This window comes from Simochromis diagramma, unplaced genomic scaffold (genome assembly GCF_900408965.1).
Source record: "Simochromis diagramma unplaced genomic scaffold, fSimDia1.1 OVJJ01000419.1, whole genome shotgun sequence".
In the NCBI taxonomy this organism is placed as follows: Eukaryota; Metazoa; Chordata; class Actinopteri; order Cichliformes; family Cichlidae; genus Simochromis; species Simochromis diagramma.
Genome location: NW_024387244.1, coordinates 1430205 through 1436204, shown reverse-complemented (window position 1 = coordinate 1436204; position 6000 = coordinate 1430205).

The window sequence follows — 6000 nt, the reverse complement described above, 5'->3', positions numbered from 1 at the left end:
AAAAAAAAAAAAAACAAGGAAAAGAGGGAAAAAACGAGTGTTTTCAATACCAGGAAGCAAATAAAGAAATACAAGATGACCCTATTCAGAGAAACTCGAGGTTACAGCTCTAAAATTACAGCGTAATTATTTGGTTGATAAAATTAAAACTATATAAAGTGTAACACGGGGGTAACATTTAGATGTATTACAGTTAGTTAAATTCCAAAACAACGAAGAATAAATGTATTACAGAAAAAACAAATTTAGGAAGATCTCATATTTGATTATTTCATTTATCACTTAGAAATGACAGTTGGAAGCAACGTGGACAAAGTTTTGAAAGAAGAATAGTGTACTCGAGATCAAAACATTCGTTTTAAATTACTGAGCTACTGTAAAACATTACAATTGTTCATTATGTGACAGTTAAAAAAGGGATGCAGTCTATAACCCACATCAACCATGAGTAAACATCTGTTACCCCCAGGATGAGTGCACCGTAATTACAGCGTAATGTTTGAGCTTCTATCGAAGTTTCACAGTAAAATGAAATAACAAACATATTACCAGGACAGTTTCATTCAGTCTGTGTTGCCTCCAAACTTTGCATCTCAATTGCTGTAAATTTTGTACAGTTTGAAAACGTGTTGGTCGTCTTGTTTCATGAGCGCTATTTATTATTGCCATGTGTCTTTGAAAAAGATGTAAAAGAGAGCACTGAATTTATTCATTTATGCCTTCTGTGTAATGGTCTGAACTGTGTACAGTCAAATCTATATGAGGAAAATAAAGCTGGATTGTGTTTGGGTTACGCTCGGCTGCTTTCTTTTCGTACTCCGGGCCTGCGGTGATGAATGCGAGACTTAAGATTTTCAGCTGGACTTTGTTTTTAATATATCAAAAGAAAAATATGTGCTGTAGGTGTTTTTATTATTTTGCCTTATTGAAACGCTCTTAGAGCGAGTTAACCCGCAAATTCATTTACCCATTGAGAGCATTTACCACACACTTAGGCCTCTATTCAATTGTGGGGATCCATTTAGTACCACCAACAGACAGTGGTCAGTCAGTTAACAGTGATTGATACTGCTTTCCGCTCTCGCTCTCCGGGTGGGTGGGTGGGTGGGGGTGACAAGAAAGATGCATGAAGAGAGATTAAGGAAAGAAAGCCGGAGAGAGAAATAAAACAAGTGCAGAAACAGATGCTCGCTGGCTATTTCTCTGATCCTCTCAGTGCTAAAGAGACACAACAGCAGATTGCAGCACTGCAGTGTCAAATCTACCCTTAATCCCTGAGCTGCTAACTAATTGTGAAATATAGGCAAATGTGCTTTGTAGTCAGGCAAAGCGGGGACATGATCCATATGCAGGCAGCGTGCTCGCACATGTCGAGCTGGTAAATAAACAATTTGCTGAGAGGCCAGTAAAAAAATACCCTAAGATGACCGTAATACTACAAAAAATTATTTAGTTATTAAATTAAATTTTAGTTGCAGTAATTATTACCTAAAAGGCCTCCTCTGCACATTTTCATCTGTACTTAACGTGAAAACAGAAAATAACAGTGAGTCCCAGCAGGAGTCTGCAATGGAAACGTGAGGGTGTGACAGAGGCCTTCTTAGTTTAGCACATAAGCATCCTAAGACATGCACAACATAAAGTAACGCTGGAGCTGCTTCATAGACACTGATTTCAAAATTGTTAAAATTCACATTTTGAACACATTTCAACCAAAACAGCAGACAGAACGATCGGCGCCGTCACCCCTGAGACGCTACCACGAAATGACACAAAACAGTCACGTGTCGGCTCCGTGTCAGTGCAGCGAACCCAGCGTCGTTAGTTGTAACTGGCACTCACACACATGCAGTTCCTGCTGCATTGATAAAAGCTCACGAGTTACAATGGATTTACTCCCTGTGACTATGGTGTTGGCTAAGCGCAGCATGTATAGAATTATAATGAAATTACAGCACAGTGTACATCCGTATGAAACTCATTTCTATGCAGCAACGTGCAGCATTTGTTTGAGAGCAGGCCAACACAACCCAAACGTAAGTGATATCGATTCCTTTGTGTTTTAGCTATTCCTGTAGCATTATAAAAACAAAAAGCAAAGAGTCAGCCTGGGTGGAGTTTGCACGTTTGCATAAAATGCTACAAATTGAGCTGATTTTTATTTAAGCATTGATTGGCTGGGTTATGGGCATTAATGGATAGGGTCTAATAGTACTGGCTTACAAAGATAAAGAGCCACACAGACAGTTAGGATAATTTACACGCCACTTACAGCACTAGTATACAAATAAATCTGTGGAAACTCCACCACTGTTGCTTTTGCGAAGATGACAAACACAAGCACAAATGCCATTATCATCGATCGCAAGGCTTTTATTACAAACTTCCTCAAGGAAACTGTTTTTTTTTCCTTCTCAAGCAAAAGGGAATAAATTAACATGCAAAATAGATAGGATTTGTTTTCAGACCGAAAGTCAATCTTGCAGCATTGAGACAGGACATTTTTCTCCCCAAACAACTTCATCCAGCCTGCAGTGAACAATGATCCGCAGCATGACGGAGTGAGTCTTAAAGAGGAGCTGGAGTCAAACGGAGGCCTCTCAATGACACCCTCAAGGTTGTGAGCTCAATGCTGTTTTAATGTGAAACTGGGACTTTTCCGATAGGTTACAGGTAGCCAAATCAGGTAGATGACAATGTGTAGCTGTACTGAAGAAAAATCTCGAATGTAACACAGAACCAAGCCTCTGTTTGCCGCCTTAAGTCTTAAACATCAACTTTTTGGTTTCGGTAGTTAGTGGCAACGCTTCTTCATCAACGCAAACTACACATAGGCATCAGAGTGGAGGACACACAAACCTGCACAAACTCACACGAGCGCAGTCCAAGCCACCACTAAACCAATCTGGTATTAGTGGAGAGTGTTTCAGCAGCGGGGGGATTTTTGCTTACTGCTGGGTTCCTAACCACGCTGCTGCTGAGAGTGGGTGTGGGGGGCGTGCTGCAGCATAAAGAAAAGATGGAGGAAGGGCTGTGGCGAGGTAAAGGCTTGCATTAAGAGCGGGCCAAAGCAGGAACATGGTATGGCTTTTACGGGAGAGAGAAAGTAAAGGAGAGGCAGTGTGCAGAATGACGCTATAATCCCTCAACATCCCAGCTACGCTTTTCTGCACTGACGAATAAATAAATAGTAAATAAACTGTGTACACTTATCAGCCAAGGAACAAGAAGTTTGGGTTTCTGTTTATCGTCGGGATTAAGGAGGCTTTGGTTGCATGCAGGTGTCAGTAATGCTGACAATAATGCTTGTTATAAATACCCGCTGGCTCACCCTGAAACTAAAAAATCGCCCCAGAATCTGCCTCTGAAGACTGTGCAGTAGTTTCCCACAGTTAGGAATAGCACGGTTTTGTTTTCCCTGTGAGAATCCATTTGGATTTTATTTTTCCACATGATCGCCAAATTAGTTAAAGATGGGTCTGTGCCGGCGTGACAGGTGGGTGCCAACTCGGCCACTAACTGTATGCTAGGCCTCACCTCAGGTACATGCAAGGCTACACTGCTGTCATGTATGTGGTGTTAGTGTCTTTTTTAATAACATCTTACAAATGACATGGTTTGCTGTGTTGCTATGTGGCTGATTGTACTCACTAGTTTTGCAGCCACATGTCAGCTTCTTGAGGAAGACGCTGAATCTCACAAGTGTTAATTACTTTGCTGTCAAATTAAAGTTGCCCTAAAACATTACTGAAGTATAAATGTGCAAAGTTAGCTTTGTCTCGTATGTTTTGTTGTTGACGCCTGCTTGCATGTAACGTTGTCATGTTATGCATCTTAGTGCAATTTTAAATAACTGCCGTTGAATAAGAATCAGGGCTGGTACTTTAAAAATGTACTGAAGTTCCTAACTGAACGGCCGTGCAGCACTGGGCCTTGGGGGGTATGAGTCTGCGGTTTGAGGAGGGAGGGAGCTGCCGTGTCAGAAGTGAAAAGCTCAGAGGAAAATTGAAGCCCCATAATGGAAGCATAATGGGCTTAGTGTCAGAGTCTCGCAGACGAGCCGGGAGGGAAGCACGACTGCCGTCATTCTCTCTTACCTCAAGCAAGTATAACGGGGTTTAGGAAGCAACGGGGAGACAACGCCGAGACCCAAACAGGCTTTAGAGATACACCAACAGCCTAATGGCTGGATGTGGACAGAATTCATAACGACGAGATGGTCAGCGGTTGTCTCTTTGTGGGATTGTAGAGCATCATGTCTCGGACTCATGTTGAATACTCAAAAGGCGCCGTCTTAGCTTATGCAGGGTTCCTCCTCAAAATTCATGAGCTGACATGGACACAATTTCATTGAGGAAGCTTCTTTGGCCGGAGTCTACAAAAGTGGAAGATGAAATAAAAACTCTGAGGCCTCTTCCCCGCTGAGACTTGTGAAAGCAGGGCTGAACGAGACACGGATGCAGATTTCGAAATCACGTGGAGGGATCTTAATTCAACTCGTGTACAGCACACCTCACTTGCATCTGAATTTACTGCCAGCACAACAACACCTGTCAGGACGAAAAATCGAATTTGAACCGCTACCCCCCCTACGCGATGACTACTGATCCTCACCAGGCCATGTAAAGCTGTCACAGATCTGCGAGTGGCTGACATGTTGAGACAGTTATCTAACGCCTTGTGTGTTAGAGCAGATTTCCAGTGCAACACAGTGCAGGAGGGTGGGGGAAGCAAAGCTGTGTGTTTGAGAGTAAAGGATTAAGCTTTGTCCCCAAAACGTGCACGACGTCTTCGTGAATCTGTAGTTAAGAAGCAGGATCCAGATTTAGTGCATTCTCATCTGCTGCACTGTGTGTGTGTGTGTGTGTGTGTGAGTGTGTGTCATAGAGCTGAGGACCAGTAAAGCTGATTTGGACTCTGACCATGTGTTGGTTATTTTTGGAGAACATCCAGATTCCTCCTTATATGACATAATCATGCACAGGCTGCTCTCTATATACAATATGTTGTGTTTGTGCTCTGTGGACTACAGTCTCTGCTGGTCACGTGGGGACGTGGCTTAAATGTTTGAATTAAAACAATTGTGTCCATCAGGCCACCGAAACCTAAGGAACCGAACATGTTGTTGGAGGTTAGAAAAGAACAAATACTTTGCGCATGTGTTGAAGTTTAAGCTCCAGTAAATGTCGTCTTAGTAATTATGAATATATAAAACTTTCCCCCCCAGATTTGGTTTTGATTATTGATCAGGTTTATTGTAATGAGGCCTGCTTCTACCTTAAACAATGTAGCTGCTGTTAACGATCAGGTGTTTTGTATGTGCAACTGCACGTGCACTTAATCATAGCCAGTGTTGGGAAGGTTACTTTTAAAATGTATTCCACTACAGATTACATGCCCCAAAATGTATTTTGTAACGTATTCTAAATACTTTGGATTACTTAATATATTATCATGCTTCTTACAACTACATGAATGAACTATTGCTGTGTGATTTATTACCATTACTGAAGGTTACTCTCCACACCAACACACAAGATGTTTAAAATACAAAATATGAGTAACGCAGGTACATGTACTCCATTACTCCCCAACACTGACCATAGCAATGCGCCCTCCTTGGATTCAAGCAGATCATCAATGATGTATCTACAGACTTGGAAATCAATGCTCACAAAAAATAGATTTATCCAAAAATATGAATCTAGGAGCGTAAAACTGCAAACATGACCGTGAGAACAATCTGGATCAGGTGATCATCATGTGCAGGTTTCACTAAAATCCGAAAGCTCCGACACATGTGAAGCAGGCGCAGGCAGACGCATCACCATTGCACAAGCTCATTGGTCCACTGGCAAGACGAGCAGCTCTGCGGACGTCGCTCGTCAGCAGTGTGGGCCATGGCCTCACACATTTATGTAAACATGTACGTGGAGAAAGACGCCCAGGTGGAATCGGGTTACATCGCTCACACGGGGAACTCTAGAACAGCGCTTATGC